Genomic DNA, 10361 nt, shown 5'->3' with positions numbered 1-10361 from the left:
ATAGTTTTAATATTTCATCTCATGAAACATATAAACCATAGTTTTTTTTCTATTCCATGGTACTTAATGTAAATCTCATTTACATCAATCCTCCACTAGATATATCTCATACATCATACCGATTATATCATATATAATCAAAATATATCTTGAATTTGAACATTTCAAATCAACACCAAGAACTGATCCTAAACTGAATCCATTGAGCTACCAATGAGACCTCATGGACCTGTAGCTCGAAGCTCCAACGGTATGTGAATAACTGACTAAACTCTTTAGTCACGGGATCCACCATCCGTTAACTACCAGGCACTCCACGTAAAGAAAACCGAGAGAGAGAAAGAATATGGAAAATGAAGGAAAATTTGGGTAGGGTTTGGGTTTTTTTTTCAACCCAATTTTGAAAACTCTTTTTTCAAAATGGCAAAAGTTTTTCAACTAAATTGAAAAGTCCAATTTATAGAAAAAAGCCATGCAACAATTGCATGAATCAAATATATAAAAACCCAACGCCTATAATCCACTATCTTAGTGGGCTTAATGTCTCCACTATAAGCCAACACCTAGCCCACTATTTTGTTAGTGAAATTATCCAACAAAAGTTTGGATTTTCCCACTAACTATAGTCAAAGGGCAAAATAGTCATTTGGTCAAAGTCAAACTTTGACCAAAAAGTCAACATTTTGACTTTTTATGATTTTTTCCATGTTGACTAATTTTGACGTCCTGAGCATGAATCCGCATTCATTTTCTTGAAATTCAAATCACATTTGAATATAAGGTGGGTCAAAGTTTGACTTTTCAAAGTCAAAAGTCAACTCTTTGACTTTTTACATCTTTGACTATTTCCATCATTTCGGAGCTTCCGAATATGAACATATTCATATTCTTGATATTTAAATCACATTTAAATATTAAAGCTATATCTCTAAATTGAAAAACCCTACCACTATATCACATATACTTGTCGGTTTCTCTCTTTTTTTCTAATTCGAACAATTCGAATTATTCTATCATACTGTTCTAAGTTTATTCCATATGAGCTAGTAGGGGAACCTAATGGACCTATAGATCATGGGCTAAACTCCTTAGACGGAGCTAATCAACATTCGTTAACTAACGGGTCATTCCATTATAGTCCCGTAGTTGCACTCCCTTCACTATAGATATATTTGTGTCCATTTGATATAACCATGATTAGTAAGCTAATCCTTCATAGGTTGTTCGTAATCTCGGCTGGGTCATAAAAATCATTTTACTCCCAAGACTACATCTTGTTCCTTAAGTTCCACTGATCCTCTAATGAACAATTGGTTTAAGGTCCAACCTATAAACCGAATCCCCCTCGAGCCAAGGAGAGGGTGGGCCCCCTTGTTCAAGACCTGGATTCAGTACTAAAGGGAACAACCTTTCTACTATCCCTATAACGGGTAGGAGTGAATTCCGTCTTGCACCCTATGTTCCCAGTTATCCACCTGATCTTACCCCTGAAATGGGAGGCTTATTGGTCCAGCGACATTGAGCTGCCCTCACCTATGCAGATTTAAGAATAATTCCAAGAGAATAGGAGTTCATAGTTAGCTCAGGATTAAGATTAAGTTACGTAGGTCATCAATTAACGAAATAGTCAATTTTATACATAAAACGACATTTAGAACGTAAAAAGTGTCTATTTCATGGTTCAGTCTTATGTAAACTCTTTACATAGGATGCCCGACTTACATATCTCTATATGAACGATTCAGGATCACATTGTTTGTACTAACTACAAAGTGGGCCGCATCCATAATGTCCTCATAATAAGGCGCCCAACCTTATTCATATACTATAGACCATTTTGGCTATATATTTGAACTTGATCCACCTTTATGTCACTACATAAAGTTCAAACTACATTAAATAGCCTCAGGTACCTTAGTTTATTGGATTCAAGATTATAATTTCAATAACAACTTTATCGAAAAACAAAACAGAATATGATTATTAATTTACAAACTACGAGTTTTAGGACATAAAATCCAACAAACTCCCACTTGGACTAAAACTCCTAGTGAAGTATCACAATGTTGAATTTAAGTGAGAAATATATGAGTACAATAAACATATGAATACAATAAACTAGGGCATATACCTAAAAGTTCTACCTATTTAAAACATTAGTAATATACGCAAACAACAAACCTCCCTTAAGGTTTTACAAAAATTACATAAATACATGTATACAACCAAGACATTACATTTATAGAAAAATATTCACAGGTGGCCCAAACATTTCTACAGAAGCCCTAGTCCCTCTCAAAACATGTGTACATAAACAGATCATCAACCTAAGTCTTCTAATAAGCCAAGTCTTTCGGTGGCAAGCAGCAGCAGGATCAACATTGAGGAAACTGACCGCTACCTAAAAAGGGAAAACATAGAAATTCTGTGAGCTAAAAGCCCAGTGAGTGACTATAGAATCGTAAAGCAATAAACATAACATCACTATAAACATGTAAATATACCAATGAGTAAACTCAAGAAATTGTCTCTAAATCTAGCTTTAAACCATTCTCAGACATCATTAAACGTTATTATTCCCTAGTTGAGAATGAGTCTAAACGCTCTAGCTCCCATACATTTATTACCGGCCAAGAGACCCATACTTCGGTCTCTCTTTCATAATTGCTTACATGCACGTGGCCATACTATGTACCATCATATTTTAGGTACTTGTGCTCAGATACCTTCTCAAATTTGTCCTTCAGTATTGATCTACTATGATACCTTGTCATATGTCCTTCGGTATCAAATTGGCCAGATACCTTCTCAAATGTCCTTCGTTATAAAATTGGCCAGGTACTTTCTCAAATGTCCTTCGGTACCTTTTCTTTATTTCTTTACTCCTTGTTCTTCTCCTCCTAAAATCTTCCTCCGGAAAGAAAATCTCGCAACCTAGATTCTCTCAGTTTTCGAATGGCACCGAATTCACTAAAATTTTTCATGTCAACTGCCAAGCTTTTGAAGTTCTTCCTCCAAAAACACTTCCCACCGCCTCCTAAGTTCAAGGATTAACCGCCACGTTATCCCCACCTAATATGTTTTTCCTTCCCTTCCATCATATTTCCTATAAATAACGATGAATTACTACTTTAATAAAAATAAGAAAAAAAAATATAATATAACATTCCTTTGGCTAAACATGCTTATCTAGGAACCTAGAGTTCAGGGTTTACATGCTATGCATTGGAAGTTGACGATGGCATGCACGATGGATGCGTTGGACATAGCCACGCAATGAGCTAGGTTGGATGCATGGTGGTTGACTCTTGCGATTGTTAAGGCTTGCGGTGACCAAGTGGTTTGGGTTGCATTGTAGAAGATGCGATGGTGCTGAGTTGAAAACCAAGAACTAAGGGTTACAATGCGTTGATTGTATACTATGGTACACTATGCATTGATATTCCATGCTAGCAGTATGCATTGAAAAGGGGTGTTGGTCATCACCCTAGTTGAACGTATATTGAGTAGGATGGACGCATATGAAGGATGAGCTCATATGGAGAACGTCATCGGACATGTGGCTTGCTAGGAAGGAGTCTTAAGCCTTAAGGAATTGAGGTGGGTGCACGAGGAGACGTACAAAATTAAGCCCCATGCGTTGGCTATGTAGGAGAAGGACACCCAAAGTTGCATTGATAAAAAGTTGCATTGATGATGTGAGGTGAAGACACCTTAAGCAGGAGGTGGAGAGGGCTGGAAGTTGGCAAACGCTAAGGAATACACTTGGATGAGGAGGTGTCGGACAAAGAGGAGTGTTGGACGCATATAAAAGGATAGAACACCCCACTTCGACCTACACATCAATTTAATGCTTAAAGATCACAAAGAGAGGGAAAAATAAGAGGAGGGAAAACAAGTTTTGGGTCGGAGGTACAAGCAAAGACATAAAGGAGGCAGAACTGTGCAGATAGATGCAAAAGCTAACTTCAAACAGGAAGTTCTTCCAAACTACTTGTGCAAATCAGGTGATTCTTAGACCAAAAGCTTCTAAATTAAGTGTAGTTTCTATGGGAGAACTGCCTCAATGAAATTCTAACTTGAAAGTTGTCAAAATTAAAGAAAACAGAGAGGTACTCACCAGTGAAGAGATAGTCGGGCCAGGAGGAATAAATTTGGGACTAGGAACTTTTGCCAAGGAATTTGAAGACGAAACTTTAAGGTATTATATTAAGACGTTTTCACAAATTTTTGAAGAAGAAAATATGTTGAGATAAGGCCCAGAAGCATTAGTAATCTAAGCTTAAACCTGAAATAGGGTCTAACAGTGGAATAAAGGAAACCGGGTGAACTGTGGAGGAAGTTCTCAACAACTCACTGTGAGTGGTTTCTTCCTTTGTTCTTTTGAGCATATTGTGAATTAATATGCGGTAGGTTATGCTATGAGATATGTATGATGTTGCGATAGTCAGGGGGTCTAAAGACTTAGAACCTGAACCCAGAGTGAATCCTTACAAGATGGTCAGGAGACCGAGGAATCTAGTGCATGAGCCTGTGGGATAGAGAATCCTTGAAATGGGATGGTCAAAGGGCCGACGGACCTAGTTTCTTAGCCCATGATAGGAAGAGCTATGTGCACATAGGCATATATTGTAGTTATGATATTGTATGTAAAACATCTACCATGTGTGTAGGTGGGTTTGTGAAAGCTTCATGATACGGTGGAGGTTCGCTTGGGAACCTCATGATTGTATTTGTGGAAGATTTTGTATTTTTGTTACTACTCACTGAGCTTTGTGAAAGCTCATGGTTTGTCTCTATGTTTATCTTGCAGGTAGCTGACGAGTCCAGGTTGCGGTGTTGGTTAAGGTCTGCCACGAGTTTAGAAATAGTTGTAAATGAGATTGATTGTCGGGATAGGGTTTCCATGTAATTGTAACTGGAATTTGTAAACTAGTTTCTAATAAAGGCATGTAATATTTTCCGCTGCAGACATAATGAAAGAAACTAGGAGATTAGTTAAAGTATTATTAGTTAATATCATGCCTCACCTCGGGCTCAGGAGCGCGGTGTGACAGCTACCATATATTACCATATTCAAAAAAGATTATGTTTTATTTAATTTTAGAATGAGGTTTAAATTTAACTCTCCCTATTTAAATTTGAGGCAATAATGTGATATAATAAACTTTACTTCTCCCACCAAATATTGGTTGAGTAATATTATTTTGCTTTTTTTTACAAAATAACTCAAGGGAAACCGGGTGAACTGCGGAGGAAGTTCTCAACAACTCACTGTGAGTGGTTTCTTCCTTTGTTCTTTTGAGCATATTGTGAATTAATATGCGGTAGGTTATGCTATGAGATATGTATGATGTTGGGATAGTCAGGGGGTCTAAAGACCTAGAACCTGAACCCAGAGTGAATCCTTATAGGATGGTCAGGAGACCGAGGAATCTAGTGCATGAGCCTGTGGGATAGAGAATCCTTGAAATGGGATGGTCAAAGGGCCGACGAACCTAGTTTCTTAGCCCATGATAGGAAGAGCTATGTGCACATAGGCATATATTGTAGTTATGATATTGTATGTAAAACATCTACCATGTGTGTAGGTGGGTTTGTGAAAGCTTCATGATACGGTGGAGGTTCGCTTGGGAACCTCATGATTGTATTTGTGGAAGATTTTGTATTTTTGTTACTACTCACTGAGCTTTGTGAAAGCTCATGGTTTGTCTCTATGTTTATCTTGCAGGTAGCTGACGAGTCCAGGTTGCGGTGTTGGTTAAGGTCTGCCACGAGTTTAGAAATAGTTGTAAATGAGATTGATTGTCGGGATAGGGTTTCCATGTAATTGTAACTGGAATTTGTAAACTAGTTTCTAATAAAGGCATGTAATATTTTCCGCTGCAGACATAATGAAAGAAACTAGGAGATTAGTTAAAGTATTATCAGTTAATATCATGCCTCACATCGGGCTCAGGAGCGCGGTGTGACAGCTACCATATATTACCATATTCAAAAAATATTATGTTTTATTTAATTTTAGAATGAGGTTTAAATTTAACTCTCCCTATTTAAATTTGAGGCAATAATGTGATATAATAAACATTACTTCTCCCACCAAATATTGGTTGAGTAATATTATTTTGCTTTTTTTTACAAAATAACTCAAGTTAAAGGGCCCAATCGGGTTTGAACCGATGACCTCTTGATCTGCAGTCAAATGCTCTACCACTGAGCTACGGACCCTTACATCCATTGACTTTCGTATGGATGAAAATAATGCTCTATGTTCAATATTTGATGAAGTTTATGCATAATTCATGTCATATATTACCATATTAAAAAATAATTATATTTATTCATTTCACTTCTCCCATTATATATTGTTTGACTTATATTGTTTTGCTTTTTTACAAAAATAACTTAAATAAAAGGGCCCAATCGGGTTTGAACCGATGACCTCTCGATCTGCAGTCAAATGCTCTACCACTGAGCTATGGACCCTCATATAAATTGGATTGTTAATGGATCAAAATAATGCGACATGTGCAATATTTGACAAAGTTTATGCATAATTCATGTCTTTTATTACCATATTAAAAAATAATTATATTTATTCATTTCACTTCTCCCACTATATATTGGTTGACTTCTAATCTTTTTCTTTTTTTACAAAAATAACTTAAGTAAAAGGTCCAATCGATTTCGAACTAATGACCTCTTGATCTGCAGTCAAATGCTCTACCACTGAGCTATGGACCTTCATGTAAATTGGTTTGTTAATGGATCAAAATAATGCTACATGTGCAATATTTGACAAAGTTTATGCATAATTCATGTCTTTTATTACCATATTAAAAAATAATTATATTTATTCATTTCACTTCTCCCACTATATATTGGTTGACTTCTAATCTTTTTCTTTTTTTACAAAAATAACTTAAGTAAAAGGTCCAATCGATTTCGAACTAATGACCTCTTGATCTGCAGTCAAATGCTCTACCACTGAGCTATGGACCTTCATGTAAATTGGTTTGTTAATGGATCAAAATAATGCTACATGTGCAATATTTGACAAAGTTTATGCATAATTCATGTCTTTTATTACCATATATATTATCTACAATGGATATATTATGGGTATATTATGTTTGGTGCCTTCATACCATGCGATAAAATGAATGTTGAATATTAGATTCTAACGCACTGTTTTATCAAGTTAAATCCAAGTATAAGCTTAATTAGAATCCTTGTGAGTCCAGGATCGAACTCAGGAATTGCTTTGTTGTGAATGCACTGACAACTAATGTTTTGATCTTGATGCAATGTGAACACTAAACAGATGATGGATTTTGATGTTATTCTAGTACTAAGATTAATTTTAGTGATGGATGCGATGGGATTTACACTTCAAGTGAAACAGTGTATACAACGAATGTGAAATTCAAAGAGAGATGGGAGGTTGAGAGGAATATTCACTAACATTCCTAAGCAAATATATAAATCATACATTCAAGAAGTGCACTCTAAATTATAACCTACACCTTTCAGTGTACATAGCCACAATATCCTATTTCTAGGATGCATGCAATGAGTGTATGTTGCAAAAGATGTTTCTTTATTTCTAAAGAACCTTTCTTCTTGTTTTATGGGTTCTAAATCTCTAGTTCTTTCATAACTAGATTTAATCTACTCAGGATAATCTATCGAGTTATTCAATCGTTTGAATAAGTATGCATAAAACAAGTAGAACACATGGATTAAATATTGCTTAGTTCATGTTAGCTAAATGCTTCTCAACTCATAAATGGTCTAGTTACTCATAATGGAAAATAGAAAATATGGATGAGGTATGAATTGAATATGTATTCATAATAAGGAAAGAGGTCTTCAATGTTTATACAATACAAATACACTAAGATAGGAAATAGAGATAGAGTAACAAGTCGTGGTGTGCAATTTCATGCTTTCTCTGGCTTTGTCAATGAATGCTTCACTAGGAGCGTTGAAAATGGAGTTCCTCTTCTACCTCCCGAGGTGATTCTTAAGTTTTCTCTTAAGGTTTACAAATGGAAGAAAGAGGAGTGGAGTTTTTTTTTTTTTTTTTTTTTTTTCTCGTAGAGTTTTCATCCTATCCTTCTCTTATGTTTGCATGGAAATTTCATGGCATATTTATAGGCATTCAGATGCAACTTTTCTTCTCTTACTAATGATTGTGTTGATAAGATGCATTAAATTTCATACCTTGATGCGCCACTTCATGCACATCAAAAGTTCATTGGTTCTGTAGTGAAACTTTCTTATCAGTTACCAACTTGATCTTTGATTTCACTTCCACCGCCCACATGTCATGTCATATCTCATCGCCTGAAACCACCGACTTAGTAAACTATGTGATCATATATGGTGTTGAGAGTTTATGCGATCACATTAGTAGATTTTTTGCACTAAACAAATTATGATTAGGCAGATTAGGTTTTATATGTGTGTGATCGCATGATGTAATTATTTTCATGAATTCCTTATCAAGTTTTCACATTTTCAAAGCTTTTTTCTAATTGTTTTAGATAAAAGAGGCAAAATAACTTATATTTCTACAAGTTATCAATGTTCAAGATACAGCCTAAATGTGAAACCCAGATTTCCATTTTTCCTACTTAAGCAGGTGATTAAGAGATTAACTAAGAGAAAGTTAAATTCTATGTTGAAGAAAAGGAAATTTCTAAGTGTTGAATAAATTTTCCTTGAGTAGCTTTGAGTTAAGCTCAAATCCCTGAAAATTGACTAAGTGTTGGACTAGGCATTTCTATGTGAGTAGCTTTGAGTTAAGCTTAAATCCCTGAAAATTGACTAAGTGTTGTACTAGGCATTTCTATGTGAGTAGTTTTGAGTTAAGCTTAAATCCCTGAAAATTGACTAAGTATTGGACTAGGCATTACTATGCATTGGCCACAAGATCTTGGAAAGAGTACTTGGGCAAAGGGAAAATTTGGAAATTTGGCTAAGTATAGAATGTTGTGTGGGATGCATTGGAAGGAGGGAAAAATTTGGAAATTTGGCTAAGTATAGAATGTTGTGTGGGATGATGCGTTGGAAAGAGGGAAATTTGGAAATTTGGCTAAGTATAAAATATTGTGTGGGATGCGTTGGAAGGGACCAATGCGTTGGAAGAAGTTGTGTTGATGCGTTGGAAGGGACCAATGTGTTAGAAGAAGTTGTGTTGATACATTGGAAGAGTTTGTGGACGCATATGAAGGATGAACTCATGGAGGATGTCATCCGGACATGTGTCTTCTTGGGAGAAAGTCTTAAGCCTTAAGAATTTGAGGTGGTTGCATCTGAGGACATGCAATTTGAGGCTCATGCGTTGGTTTCATAGGAGGAAGACACTTAGAAAAAAAAGATGTGTTGGTAGTATGAGGGAGGAACACTTGGACATGCAGCCAAATAGGTGGTGTCGACTTTGGGGAAGGTTTGGACACCTATAAATAGGATCAAAGGCTTCATTCTTCAGATCACAACACAAAATATATTTAAGACGAGTGGGAAAGTTGGGTAAACCTTGTGTTGGAGCAAAATCCATGCGTTGGACATAGAAGTTCAAAGAGGACGCATTGGACAGTGAAGTCTGGAAAGCAGCATCAAATTGGAACGAGAAGTTCTCCCAGAATACCCGTGCGTTTGATGTGATTCCAAAGCTATATGAAAGATAAAAGAGTCTAGTTTTCATGGTGGGGCTTCCGGAGAAGAATCTCTAAGGAATAGGGCAGGAAGAGGAGAACAAGACAGAGGGGTCGAGCTTTTGGGTAAGCTGAGCCAGTCTTGATGTTTTGATGTTTCCGGCCAAACCACTAGAAGTTGTGAGCTAATATTTTGAGGTATGCTTCCTGAGACTAATTAGAGTATATTTGTAGAAGGAAGTAACTCGAGATAAAGCCTAGAAATATGAGCAATTTGAGCGTTAAGTTGAATATGGAATTTAGGGTTCAAAAGAGGAGCCCGAGAAGACCAAGGAACTTCTAGAGAGAAAAGTTCCTAAAGCGACCAAGGTGAGTGGTAATTTTGGTAATTTCCTTTAACTCTTTAAGCATATCTTTTAGAGTAATTGTATATGCTTAGGTTATGAATGAGTATCTAGCTTCCGAATGAGATTATGTGATCGGGATGGTCAGGGGGTCAATAGACCTAGTGCCTGAGCCCGTAAGCAGAACCTCACAGGATGGTCAGGGGATACGAGAAGTCTAGTTCCTGAGCCTGTGGGAGGATCCTCGTATGGGATGGTAAGAGGGCCAACAGGCCTAGCTTCTGAGCCCATGAGTGGGGAGCTATATGCACATAGAGGACATAGGAGACAGGGGCAACGTAAAGAGTAAGCGTTG

The 10361-nt window shown here is 36.5% G+C and overlaps 4 non-coding genes across 4 annotated transcripts; all 4 read right to left on the bottom strand.

The window, feature by feature from the left end:
- Nucleotides 1-6156: 6156 nt before the first annotated feature.
- On the bottom strand, nt 6157-6228 carry TRNAC-GCA (transfer RNA cysteine (anticodon GCA)). Its single transcript has one exon. It is a non-coding gene; the product is annotated as a tRNA-Cys (tRNA).
- A 186-nt stretch (nt 6229-6414) lies between these two features.
- TRNAC-GCA (transfer RNA cysteine (anticodon GCA)) lies at nt 6415-6486 on the bottom strand. The gene has a single exon. It is a non-coding gene; the product is annotated as a tRNA-Cys (tRNA).
- A 186-nt stretch (nt 6487-6672) lies between these two features.
- On the bottom strand, nt 6673-6744 carry TRNAC-GCA (transfer RNA cysteine (anticodon GCA)). The gene has a single exon. It is a non-coding gene; the product is annotated as a tRNA-Cys (tRNA).
- A 186-nt stretch (nt 6745-6930) lies between these two features.
- Nucleotides 6931-7002, bottom strand: TRNAY-GUA (transfer RNA tyrosine (anticodon GUA)). The gene has a single exon. It is a non-coding gene; the product is annotated as a tRNA-Cys (tRNA).
- Between the last annotated feature and the right edge of the window lie 3359 nt (nt 7003-10361).

Source organism: Benincasa hispida, chromosome 5, assembly GCF_027475165.1.
Source record: "Benincasa hispida cultivar pf3 chromosome 5, pf3_genome.v1.1, whole genome shotgun sequence".
Lineage (NCBI taxonomy): Eukaryota > Viridiplantae > Streptophyta > Magnoliopsida > Cucurbitales > Cucurbitaceae > Benincasa > Benincasa hispida.
Note: the sequence above shows the minus strand (reverse complement) of the source record. Positions and strands in the feature narration are given on the sequence as shown.